Here is a 14,521-nt window from a genome sequence, read left to right as displayed (position 1 = left end):
TCTGCTTGTAGTTCTTGAAACAGCAGCTCGAATACCTCGCGCGAGTTACACCGCGCCGCATGAAGCGCACCATGTTGGCCGTCGTTGTCAATATCATGAATACGAGCTCCCCTCCTCGCCAGAAACTCGAGAACCTCTCGCGTGTTACCTCGGCAAGCGTGGAGAAACGGCGTTTGTCCGGAGAAGTCCCTCGCGGAATATATCTCTCAGTATAAATATGCTCGGATATTTGTCCGCGGACATCTGTTCCGACTAAAAGCAAGCAGTTTTCCAAGAGCGCGCAAAGCTGAAGGAAAACTGTGAGCTGCTATAAAGGATATGAAGTAAAGGCGGTGGAAAATTTCCTTTTTATTCCTTTTATTTAGTTTCATACTGATCATTGAAGATACAGCCGAACCTCCCGTACGCGACAAAATGTCAAGCTTAGGTGGTCGCTTATGGAAGGTGGTCGCTTACGCAAATTGGGTCGAATTTTTTGTCTCGTTAACATATGGCCGATAGGCTGAAAAATGACGACGTTCAGGAAAAATGCAATTTTTTAAAAATACATAAGATTTAAAGCCCTTGAACACTTGTACAAAGCATCTGAAACGATTTCGTTGAATTTGCCTCTAGACGAGTAAGCGACCGCGACCACTCTTAGAGCTAAAAGTTTGAAATTTTCTTTTGTTTTTTACCTCCCATGAGCGACCTCTTGACAGATAATAGAGAGGACATTGGATAATAAGGTGTTGTAACATTATTGTATTCCTGGTTAGTAGAAGAGACGGAAATTTCTCAATGGGAAGAACCGGATTTTTTTTTCTGGAAATTGACTTTTCACACGAATAAAACATTGCATCGGCATTGGTGCATAGGGCAAGTATCTGCAGTTACCATATGCTAATGAGGCAAAATTTTGACTCAATATGGTCTAAACTCTCGTAAGCGACCACCTCCAGTGAACGCATATTTTAATATATAACTGTATGTATAGGTATATAATTAACAAAACCGTTACAGAACATAAACGTGCATATAAAGAATGTTTCGCAAATTAGCACATTATAACACATCCGCCATTTTGAATAATGAAATCCAGCTGGTGTCAGAAACTCGTTTTTCCAGTTTGGCTATGACGTCAGTGCCTTCTCATTGGCTTACGACCAAGCCTTTTGTTCTTCCGCTTTATAAGTGTGACACCACCCGGATGGTTGGGCGGCCAGTTAACTCCACCGCAATATACACATCTCTTTTAATCTCTCTTGAAACAATCCCTCCTGGATAGTATTCTTCCTCTTCCTCAATAACCCCCCTAAATATCCCCCCAATATCCCCTCACAGGCTGCTTTTCATCAATCCCCTATATATACCTACACAGCCTACTTCATATTAATCCCCCACAAACTTCTACATAGCCTACATTTCATTAATCTCCTAAATATAACTACACAGCCTACATCTCATGATCATTAACCCCCTCTACAGATGCCTACACAGCCTACTGCTCATTAATCCCCGACATATACCTACACAGCCTACATTTCATTAATCCCCCACATATACCTACACGGCTCACATTTTGTTAATCCCCTGCATATACCTACACGACGTACATTTTATTAATCCCCTGCATATACCTACACAGCCTACATCTCATTAAATCCCCCACATATGCCTACACGGCCTTCATCTCATTAATCCCCCACATATACCTACACGACGTACATTTTATTAATCCCCTGCATATACCTACACAGCCTACATCTCATTAAATCCCCCACATATGCCTACACGGCCTACATCTCATTAATCCCCCACATATACCTACACGACCTACATTTTATTTGTCCCCTGCATATACCTACACAGCCTACATCTCATTAAATTTCCCACATATACCTATACGGCCTACATCTCATTAATCCCCCACAATACCTACACATCCTATATCACATTTATCCCCTGCATATACCTACACGGCCTACATCTCATTAACCCCCTCTACATATACCTACACAGTCTACATCACATTTATCCCTCACATATACCTACACAGCCTTCATCGTATTAATTACCAACATATACCTACCCAGCCCACATCTCATGAATCCCTCACAGTTACCTTCACAATTTGCATTTCATTAAATCGTTTCTAGAGCCATTACTCATTATATTAAGTGGTTATCAACTCATGTAGAACCAAGTGGTCTTAAGATGTCTTGGAACAAGTAAATTGACCATCGCTACTCAAATTATCCGTTCACTTGTAACCTGCGAACAGGCTCCCGGTTGGGTTAATGGGTTTAGTGCGAACTAGCCAAGTGTGTTCTAGTACGAGCGGGGAGAGCCGAGAGCGGAATGGTGACGAGGGGGAGCGCAATTTGTGGAATTCGTTTTTTCACGCTTAACGGCTCGCTTCGCTCGCCGGATTTTTTTTGGTCCGTCCCCGTCGGTTTTTTTTCCGCCCTCGCTGGGAGCCTGCTCGCAGGCTAGTTCACTTGCCGTGCGTTCAGCCGTTCGAACGGACATCGTAACGAACGTTTTCGCGTGAGAGGTCACATATTTGCCCATGCATTTTTGTGGTTTAATCGCCAAGTTCTTCTTCCAAGTTCTTCTTTTAACGACGCTTTTAGGGTCGAGAAAGAAAAATTGGCGATGTACTTAGTTCTTTTTATGTGGGGCGTGATTGGTGAAAAAATCCCCCGTGATGCTTGATTTAATAAAAAAAAATTCAGTGATGCGTGATTGGTGCCCCACCTTTGCCACCCTCACTCTGGTCTAGAGCCGCAAATGGCAAACGACCTGTGTTTCGTTGAAGACTTTTGAACGGCAACGGATATACAACTGCGTCGGTTTTTCTTCAAATGGCTTCAAGTAGTGGATCAGGAGGAAGATCTCCCAGAAAACTTCGAGAAGTCGTCAACTCTAGCAAGGTAGGAAATGTTTAGCCATAGGTTACAGGTGAACCTAACTTCTAGCCGGCTTAAATGAGTAAAACTCTCCTCGCAGGGCAAATAACATCGAAGCTTTCTGACAGTTATTGTCATTACAAACCATGAAATCAAGTTATTTTATCTCTCACTGTTTTCACCAAAGATGAAATTTAATTGTGCCAAAGAAAATAGGGAATAAGTAGAACACTGCAGGAGAACACTGCAGCGAGGACCAATTGTTTGCGGATTGGTTGAAGATCGATGCATTTTAGTGTACTCACGTGACCAGAACTCAGAACACTTTAAGATGAATTGCAGTCATTGTGATACCTGCAAGGAAGCATAGCATAGGGGCCGGGGGGCGGGGGGACTGACCCCCCCCCCCCACCCTTCAATTGCAGAAAGTTTTGAAGTTTTTCGGGCAAAACGCTGATGATTCGGGGAACAGTACTCGGGAGAAAACATCCTAAGAGGTTGTCTTTGCCAAAATGGAGTTAAGGTCAAACGATATAAGGATCCAGGTATTCTGTTTTGGAAAAGCAATGTATCGTTTAAATGTGCATCGTGGAAATCCACGAGATGGAGATTATTTCCATCAACGAAACAATGACAAAAGCAAACTCGTTCCCAGAGCCCTCGTTACCCTGCGTTCCGCTGGACAAGGGTAACGAGGACTCTAGCTGGGAACAAGACTGCGACAAAAGAATCAAAGCAAACGAAGACCAAGACTTTTGTTTCTGTGGTGGCTCTGAAAAGAGCCGTTTTCAATGGCTCCACAAAGAGCCGTTTTAAAATTTTCTTAAACTTCTCGTACGAGGAATTAGAATTAAAGGTTTACGGTCGTTTCGATACAAGTCGTTTAGATACAAAGGGAAGTAGATTCGATACACCTCTTACTATACAGTAAGTCGATTCGATACTAACTGAAGTCAATTCGATACTAACTGAAGTCGTTTCTTACCAAAAGTAAACAAAAAGAAATATCCCAATGAAAGTCTTTTTATCTTCGCATCGCATACGACAGCGATCGATCGAAAGAATGTTATCCCAAAAGGAGTAAATCGTGTTTGTCTAAAGATAGCCTGCGCTTCGCTCTCCAAATTCTACAGTCTCGTTGTCGCCCCCTCGCTTCGCTGACCGATTTTTTTCCCGTCCTCGCTGGGAGCCTGTTCGCAGGCTAGTCTGGAGGTCTTGGAACTTTTTCCGCTGGCTGAATACACTAACCTTCTTCTCTGAAACGAGCCCGATTTGAAGGGAAGTCAGTCGACGAGCCTCACGGTGGAGCAAATCGTCCACTACAAAACAAAAACAGAATGTCGCTTGGCAATTCTAAACGTGGAAATTCAGACCTCCCGGTATCTTAAAGTTTTGTATCGAATTGCCTTCAGTTTGTATCGAATGTAACGAATCGACTTCGACTTGTATCGAAACTACCTGTATCGAGGCGATTTTGTGTCGAAACGACCGGAAACCGAATTAACTGTTTCTTTTATCAGTTTCTGATTTTATTAGGCTGTCGATCGAGGTCATAGAGTATGCGAAGTTTCTAAATAACTATTTTTGGAATGATGACAGTTTCATTAGACGTGAGAATTGAACGGTCAGAATTTCATCGATTTCCGAATTTTCGGAAGTTTCCAAGGAAATTTCTTACCATAGTGCTGGAATTTCTGGTTTCACCTGTTTCAATTTACTTTGGAAAAAATAAGTTGTTTTATCAAATATTTACTAGGTTAAAAAATGTGTTATTAGGGTGTCAAATGCATGATATGAGGCGGGTCTTGTGCTCTACACGTATTTCGTATTCATTTTGAAGTAATCGCACAGTAATGCATCAAATTTGAGAAATTGGACTGAAAGTTGCTATTTGATGGTGTTTAATGATTCGAAAGCTGGTACTTGTGGTCAGGCGTGTTTTTACAATTGTTTTTATTATTATCTACTTGTCATGGGGGGAATCCCTTGGACTTTGGTGTTATGTCCACAAGGCGTACCTGCTGTGGTAATATGATTACCACATGACAAAAATAAACCGTTATCATGAAAAAAGTGCCTACTCAAATGATTACTGATTCGTTGTATAAAGTAATAAAGTAATATCTATTTTAATTTGCCTTCCAGATGCCTAGTTAATTGTGAACTTAAGATCAGCAAGTCAGTTAAACTAAGTTTGCCATCACAGTGCTGTGGACCGCAGTGCTCCAAGATATCTTCATACCAATGGATACTTTACCAACAATACTTATCTTCCACAAATAATGACACTGTTTGGAGGAAAATGCAAGATTTGAAACTAATCACAAAAACATCCCTCAATTCTAGCAGCATTGCAATCAAAGAGGACTCCCTTGATGGCGGAAAGTACTACCGGCTGGCAGTGTTTGTTCAAAGTACGGACGGTCAACAAGGAATGAGTGCTCACGATATCTCCACTGCATCACAACCTACAGGGAGAACACTTTCCATCACTCCGTCAAGGGGAATCGCATTGAAGACTGATTTTAACCTAACCTGTAGTGACTGGAAGAGTGACAGCACACTCTTGTCTTACCATTTTCAGTATCAACTTGAGAACGGTCCATACAGCGTAATATATCATGGCTTGAACAGTGCCGTTATCTCATGGCTGCCACCTGGAAAATAGCCGTAAAGTTTATTGTCATAGTAACTGATAAATACGGTGCTTCTCCTCCAGCAATTAGTAGTATATCCATTATGACGTTATATTCAATGAACTGCGTCAAATTTCGAAATCAAGATGTCACAAAATCAGCAATTAAGTGGCATTGCATGTGATTCCTATCTTAAATAAAAATGTTAAAATGTTAAATTTTGAAGGTTTATAGTGGTCGATGCACTTATTAGCTACAACTAGCTAGTTTTCAGGTATGCTGGTTTTGGCCATAGGCTAGTATGGAAAATATTTGCAACGATTATGGCAAGCTTTTAAGCCAATCTAAAGAACACGATGATCAATTTTTCTTGAAGGTGGAATTCTGGCTTGGTTTTTCAATTCAACTGTTACTTCTGCTTTTTTTATAGCGAAGATAAAGTTGTACACTCCGACATGTAAAGTTGATAGTAACCTTAATTTTTGATTACCATCAGAACATTTCCACATGATTTTCGATCCAACAAAAAAATCCGAAAAGTTTTTCTCTCACTGTCTACGCATCATTTTCAAAGGTATCCTCGCTATCTGCCATTAATTCAATGACGTCACTCTTATGGAGAACCGCCCAACTGAACGATGTCGCAGATATACCGCTGACCTCTCAATCCGAAGAAAACTTGGCTTCATGTCTTAACAGCTTGCTGAAGGCAGGAGCAGTCATCGCATCAAAAGATTTCGGCTCTGGTTTTCAAGAGCAGGTATTAATGTTAAACCTCTTACCTAGCATCGTCTGGGCAAAACAATCAACACAGTCATCATAGTCCTAGCTCTCCCCTGGGAGAATAGGGACAGTCAAGTTACCCTAAAACTTAAATTTTTGCAGTTTTTAAAAAAAGTTATGTGGAGCCTGTTCAAAACACAGGCACCTTATCGATATTTTTATCCAATATAAGAAGGTACGAATACTTTAGTTCCAATCTAAATTCCGAGATCGTTTACGGGCATCAACAACCAAGAAGGTGGTAGTCAGTCCACCATTTTGGCTGGCTTTATATCAAGCTTCAACCAAATGCCGTCCAATCAATGAATTTTTTTTTTGTTTGGCAGATGCTATCAATCCCATTCAATCAACACCTTACAACAGTAGTGTCACGGAAGCGTACAAGAGGACAAAGCGATCGTGTTTTGGAAGTAAACGACAAAAGCGCTCATGCGTCGAAGTTAAGGATCCTCCTCCCATTCCCCCTCAGAGTAAAAATGTAACAGTGGTGCCAGCATTTAATTCTAAATAGAGATCAAAACTATACTCTGAGAGTAGCCCCGGGGAGCTGTGTCTACTGGTCAGAAGAACGTGAAATGTGGATAACAGGTTGTCAGGTAAATCGTGTGAATTTTCTTTTGATCCAGGTTGTTGACTTTAAATAATATATCTTCGAAAATCTTCAAATGATCTTCAGAATTGTTCAAAAGTCCCCTCAGATGATTTTAAGCAATCTTCGGCATGTTTCGTAATTCCTCGGTAATTTTCGCGCAGTCTTCTTTGGAGTGCATTGTTAGAGGGACACAGTCAGCTTTGGGACCGTGCTGAGCTGGACATTAGTTTTCTCTCTTTAAAAAAAAAAAAATTCACCTTAACCTGAAATCAAAGTACATCTAAAAATCCGCTTCAATCTTCGCAGTATGGATCGCGACTCTGTGATATGCAAATCAGCTCTGAAATGGTATCTAATGCGCAAGTTCGCCAGCTGAATGTGGCCCTTCCATAGGCCACGTTCGATATATTAATATTCTAACGTGGCTCCGAGGCTTTCAGGATAAACTTCTATATTTGGTGTCGTTGTCTTTGTATCCAAGTCTCTTTTAGGAATTCAGAGACAAAAGAAACATAAAAAATTTACAATTTTGACCCGAAAGCCTCAGAGCCACGTTAGAATATTGATATATCGAACGTGGCCTATTCAATCCTCCGCACGAAACAAGATGACGAATGGTACATTTATCCATAGTTCTTAGAGAACGAAAACCTTAAAAACGTTCATAAAAATGTACAGAAAAGTTATAAATTCTTTAAACCGAAGCTACACAATGTCCTTAGTACAGGGACAAATATTGTAAAACTTTGGCCTTCTTTGTGCCTCGTAGGCTCTGTTCAGGGTCCGCAAAGTATTGTGGTAAATACGGGTACGGGTAATATTACCACGCGCGTTGCGTGCATGTTTTCTTTTGGATGATGAAACTGCGTGTAAAGCTGCGTAGGTTGTCCACGTGAGCAAACTCCACGTAACAGGACTGGCTTTTTACAGACACTCTTCAGATTTCTGAAACCGGAAGTGATCTAAAATTAATAGGAATTGCCTTGGAAAAAGAGGGATAAAGACGCTTACACTTCATCCTCTCTTGTGACCTCTCACGCGAAAACGTTACGGTATCCGTTCGAACGGCTGAACTTACGGCAAGTGAACTAGCCTGCGAACAGGCTCCCAGCGAGGGCCAAAAAAAAAATCCGACGGGGACAGAAAAAAAATCCGGTGAGCGCAACGAGCCGTTAAGCGTAAAAAGAGAATTCCGCAAATTGCGCTCCCCCTCGTCACCATTCCGCTCTCGGCTCTCCCCGCTCGCTCTTAGATTACACTTGGCTAGTTTGTACTAAACCCATTAACCCAAGCGGGAGCCTGTTTTCAGGCTGCAAGTGAACGGAGAATTGGAATAGCGATAGTCAATTTACTTGTTCTAAGATATCTTAAGACCACTTGGTTCTACATGAGTTGATAACCACTCAATATAATGAGTAATGACTCTAGAAACGATTTAATGAAATGCAAACTGTGAAGGTAAATGTTAGAGATTCATGAGATGTGGGCTGGGTAGGTTATATGTGGGGGATAAATGAGATGTAGGCTGTGTAGGTATATGTGGAGGATTAATGAGATGTATTGCTGTGTAGGTATATGTTGGGAATTATACGATGAAAGCTGTGTAGGTATATCTGGGAATAAATGAGATGTAGGCTGTGTAGGTATATGTAAGGGATTAATGAGATGTGGGTTGTGTAGGTATATGTGGGGGATTAATGAGATATATTGCTCTGTAGGTATATGTGGAAGATTAATAAGATGTAGGCTGTGTAGATGTAGGTAAGAGATTAATCAGATGAAGGTTGTGTAGGTATATGTGGGGGATTAATGAAATGTAGGCTGTGTAGTTATATGTTGGGGTTTAATGAGATGTAAGTTGATGTAATGTAATGAGATATAGGTGAACACGAGACAATTGCATTAATTTGTGATCGAATAGACTTTTGGGCATTACGTAATCCTTTTGTGTTAGACTTGTAATCGTACAGTTTTCGCATATATTAGTTCATATATTAGTTTTCGTTCACAAAAAAACAAGCTTGGAGGTAGAGACCGTATCTTTCGGACACTTTCGTTGAAATATCGTTGGACACTTGGACTATAGTATAGATACGTAGTCAAGGCTTGGACATTTGGACTGTCGTAGATTCGTAGTCAAGGCATCGTTTTGGAGTTTAGGTCGTGCAAACGTGTGTAATAAAATAAATTTTAAAGTGAAGAATGATCATCGCAATTAATTTTCCAATTTAAGCAATTGGAAAGAAGAAGCCTGAAAAAAATCAGGGCTTCAACGGGATTCGAACCCGTGACCTCCGCGATACCGGTGCGATGCTCTACCAACTGAGCTATGAAGCAACACATTGGGAGCGAGGTCAGTCAATTAGTTGAGTTCATATCTTCCCGTGAGGAGTGAAATGATGTGAAGTTTATATGAAATAATTCATATATGAACTGCGGTTCATATATGAATTATTTCATATAAACTTCACATCAAAATAAATTTTAATCTGGTAAACAATAGGCTGTGTAGGTGTATCTGGGGGAATAATGAGATGTAGGATGGATAGGTATATGTAGGGGATTAATGAAATGCAGGCAGTGAGAGGGTGGTTGAGGAAGAATACTTGATCCAGGAGGTATTGTTTTAAGAGTGATTAAGAGAGATGTGTATATTGCGGTAGAGTTAACTGGCCGCCCAACCATTCGGGTGGTGTCGCACTTATAAAGCGAAAGAACAAAAGGTTTGGCTGTGAGCCAATGAGAAAGCACTGACGTCAGAGCCAAACTGGACAAACGAGTTTCTGACACCGGCTGTATTTCATTATTCAAAATGGCGGACATGTTCTAATTATATGCTAATTTGCCAAACATTCTTTATATGCACGCTTATGTTCTGTAACGGCTTTGCAATTATGCTATACATACAGTTATATATTAAAATATGAGTTCACTTTTTATATCTTGAGTTACAGTAGCCAGATTAAGCCTTGTTTGATGACGTTCATTTAAGGTTCTTTCTGCCATCTAATATTACATGTTCCAGCGAAAGAGTAGTTCAAATTCGTCGACAACGTCCACAGTCTACGAATGCCTACGAGCGAAAACAACTTCCGGTGCCTCGCCGCCTAAAGCATCACAATTTTCAATGTTATTCCACCATATAACATTGTCCTCGCAACATTTAGATTTCAGGTCAGTTAAGTAGCGAAATTCTCGAGACGTTGAAGCTATGGAAAGATAATTACTGTAATAATTACTTGGTTTGTAGCGAGAAAGCCCAGAGTATCAACTCGCCATGTTCAAGGACGTTATTGATGACGATGACCTCTAAGTGTTCAAAGCCTTAAGCTATATTGAAGAAGATGTAAACGATTGCCGTGTAGTAATGGGGAAGACGAAAAGGTACTGCATCGACCAAGTAACGTAAACGAAATTGTTTCAACAGAAGGGAAAAACCTCCTACCGAAACGCTCGCCAACTTAATCGCTGAATTGAAAAGAAACTTGGTAAAGAGCTGCAAATTATGTGATGTTTTACGGTTTTTACACGATACTCTCATCTGCGCTCGACTGGTTTGGGATAAAAAATGAGCAAAGCACAAAGCGGCCACTTAGGATGACAGACCGTAGTCGTTAAACAAGTGTATCGACCTTCCTGCAGCCGAGATGCAAATATAGGGATCTAAACAATGACGACGGCGACGCCCAGCACAACGCCTTGTGAGCTTGAATTTCTCCAGGATGCCTATGACTCTAGAACCTCGCTCAGGCTAGATATGCAATGACAGCGTTCAATTCTACATGGAAATACGAAAAATTAGCACTTCGACTCATCGTTCGCGTTCGCGGTCATTTTGCGTTGTTGTTTTGCAGATGACGGCTATGAAATGTACAAAGGTTTACTGAACACACTTATACAGCCTTTCTTTTGCTCATTAAACCTTTTGTTTGGTGGTGCTCATTGACGTCGTGGTTTGCTCCAGACTCCGTTCACACTGCGCCGGAGGAATTTAAAAACGCATACAGCTTTATATCTACGGTTAGGCCTACGGTCCAGAGGGGTAATCCGTCACGAAAACGGAGCTTTTCGAAAACGTTCTTCAAACCGCAGGAATTTGATAACGCCGGCTTTGAGTTTTCGTGTAGACGGAACACATTTTAAAACAGACTTTTTCGAACACGGTAGGATCAGGAGAATCACGCGATTTCCCTGGCCGAGATTTCCTTAAACAAAAATATAAAACGACCGGTGATTGTTGTGTTGTTAGATTCCTTCAGTGTAGTGTGGACGACCGGGCCTAAGCTTCCTAGGCTCCGCAATGAAGTCAATAATCAGACGGCGTTCTTCAATGAGTCCAAAGAGAAAAAAATCGGAGGAGGTCTCGCGCAAAGGAGAAATGCACCATAAATAAACACCGTAAACAAAATAAATATTTAGGAGTGAAACTCTTTAAGGACTTCGCTCAAGTTTAATAGCGAAGCTCCTGCGCGCCGAAGGCACGCGAGCGGAGCCCCATTCCTTACAAAATTTGGTAACCCATTGATCTCAAAAATTTTGGTTGTTACGTGACTGTCCGTACGTACGTCCGTACGCCATGAAAAATAAGAGAGTAGCACCATCACCATGGGTAAATCTTAGACATCGGACATCCATGTTATAATTAATTGACAGCTGTCAAAACAAGGTATCCGCTGACCAGCATCACGTGACCAAATCGCAGGCTCGGGTGAAGCTCTCACCGAGGTCGCGTGTTTTTTTTTTTGAAGTTGACCGCTGAGCAGATATTGGATTTTCGATTGGATCGTGGGTTCAAGCAAGGTTATTATTCTGGGGGGGGGGGGGGGGGAGAGGAAAGGAGTACATGCAAAGGCAAAATTTCGACGCAAATCAAACCCTGACGCGTTGGTGACTTCTCTTCTGACATATTCCTTGCACAGTCGTCTCTTGGAAAGTGCCCGATATATTGTGCACGTAATTTCTACAATCTTGGGTACACTCATTAGGTATGGTTTGTTAAAATGTAACTAGAAAAAATAGTGAAACCGCACACTGAACAATCATATGCTCGCATTTGATCATTGTTTGAGTTTCGTATCCAGGGAAAAATATCTTCTTTTTATTTATGGTTAATTATTTAATCAGGAGCTCTGCTTTTAGGCTTGGCTAAATCTATATATTATCAGAAGACTAGCATTATCACGAAGGCTGACTCGGTGGCTAAATAAAGGTTTACTTTACTTGCTTTTACTGTCGGTTTTATCAGAAGGAACCTGGGACACATATAAGAAAAACTCTTGTTATTCATTAGTAAGAGACCGTCTGTGTGGGATTCACATACCCAAAAGGAAATTCATGACATCCAGATCTTGGGTATACAATTTATTATCGCGGGTCAAATTCAAAATGGCGTGCGATTTGAATACACGAAAGGTAAGCTGTAAGTGAATTAAAGTGTCTGCTGTCTTTACTTAGTACTTCACAGCTGACTATTTTATTGGACGAATCTTTAATCGAGGAGCTTATCGCTTGGCTTGGTTCAATTTGACCGCAAGAACTGAAAGTTTTTTTCTTACGAAGCGAGGAGATATTGTACCCGAAACAAAAACAAAAACTTGCAGAAAAGTAACTACAATGATATTTTCTGACCGTTTTTGGTTAAGTTTTATTGGTTTTGACGATTATAACAAATATTAAGCGTTTGTTGTTGTTCTCTTCATCGTCCGCCATCTTGATTTTTTGGGTGAATTTAAAATTAAGGGGGAGGAGCTTATTCCCTTTTATAGTGCGCCTTAGCATTTAACCAAAAATGCATAATATCGTTTATCGACCCAAATTTTACTGGTTAGAGACTAAGATAGGTCAACTGGAGAGAATTATGGGGAACAAAGATAGTTTTGGAAAAAACTGTTCTTTTCTTTAAAGCGTTAACTCTACGCGAAAACATCGAATACTGGTTCACGTATATCGTTCCATGTAGAGGAAATCTCAAAATTTTATTTGATTTTGTTTTCATGAACGTTTCTCTCTCAGATTTTCCTTTACTGTTACAATGCTTTGCCCCGGGAAAATCTTCTAGAATTTTTATGCAGTACTACACTTTATGTACAATTTTACAAAAACTAAAGTTACTTACATCACTATCACTACTTACAAATTACAAATTACAATGCAAATTACAATACCAATCAACATTGCTTACAACACTAACAATATAACAACCTTTTAACAGGAGTTAATTCTAAATAACAACGATATTACTAATAGGGACAAAAAAATTGATAATTATACAACTAACAGATACAATACTACTACTGTTATTTCTTCTAGACTTTAGAGTGACCTTTTGAGTGTATGAAATCGCGTTTCCGTACTTGTCGTTATATTACATGAATATTTGGCGATAAAAAACTAACCTCTACACTTTTGTCTATACCAAATTGTGCTTTACGGTCTTTAAGCCTACGAATGGGGCTTAAATTTGACAAAGTTAATAAAATAGCTGTATTTGTTTAGCTAAATATCACCAGAGATGCCGTTAATTACAGCACCATCGTCTTACATATTCTGAGGAGTGCTTCTTAATTCTTGACTTGACAATTGGGAGGCTGGTTATTTCACATAGAGCGAGAAAATTCGTTGCTAAGAAAATCCAAGAATAGTTCTAACGAGCGTTTGTTTTTTTTTCTTTTGACTCATTTGCATTCCTGGGTACAAGAATATGCAACAAAAACTCCTTACTGTCTCGACTCCAAAGAGTCGAGACAGTTATACTACAACATTAGTATGGCATTACTAAAACCATATTTAAAATGTTAAATGCATTCAATTAACTCACTATAACACGTTCTTCACCGAACCAGAATAAACGCTTTTTATAAACAAAAGGCAAAAAGCCGGCAGATAAATAGATTTTCGAAAGGCACGTGGAACTCCAAGCTGACCCGCGGCAAATGCGTGGCTCGTGTGATAGTATTACGATTTCTATTGGTTAAAAAAAATGGTGTCAATCAAGACCGGACATGCGCTTTATCGTGACAATGGCCCTCTAAGTCCTAGTTGGGGATAGCCTACTCTCCTCTAGCCCCCCATCCTGGGTCAGAAATACTTTTTTCGCTTCATGCAACAGAAACCTCGCGGGCTTTTTTTATTTGACCAAAAATTCCGGTTCAATTTGAGGAAGTTTCTTTCAGCGAATGGAAGAGGGCTTTCCGAAAGTTGCGGAAAAGAAGAGAACCTTGTGAGATACACCTAAACTTTGAAAATATTCTTACTGTGAATTCCCGTTCCATCTAAAGTTTTCTCGCGGAATTTCCGGAATTTTGCGGTTGAAAGATTCGCATTTCGGAAATTAGCCCAGTTATATAACGCCCCCCTCCCACGTCCCCTAAGAATTAAGGTCTCCATGAAAGTTCCCGAATTTAAATTCACACCCGAGCGTTGAAAAGATAAAGAATATTTATGTAAAAGAATAGGCTTTGTCAATAATTTAACTATAAACCATTGCGATAAGACAAAAGTTAAAACCATCACGGTTAAAAACTCTAAAAAGCGACGACGTTTCGACATTTACTCAACGTCATTTTCAAGTCAAAATGAATAAGAAAACGTGGAAGACCGCCCAAGCACTATCATCCTCT

Source organism: Orbicella franksi, chromosome 5 (genome assembly GCF_964199315.1).
Source record: "Orbicella franksi chromosome 5, jaOrbFran1.1, whole genome shotgun sequence".
NCBI classification, from domain to species: Eukaryota; Metazoa; Cnidaria; class Anthozoa; order Scleractinia; family Merulinidae; genus Orbicella; species Orbicella franksi.
This window is presented reverse-complemented; position numbering follows the sequence as displayed.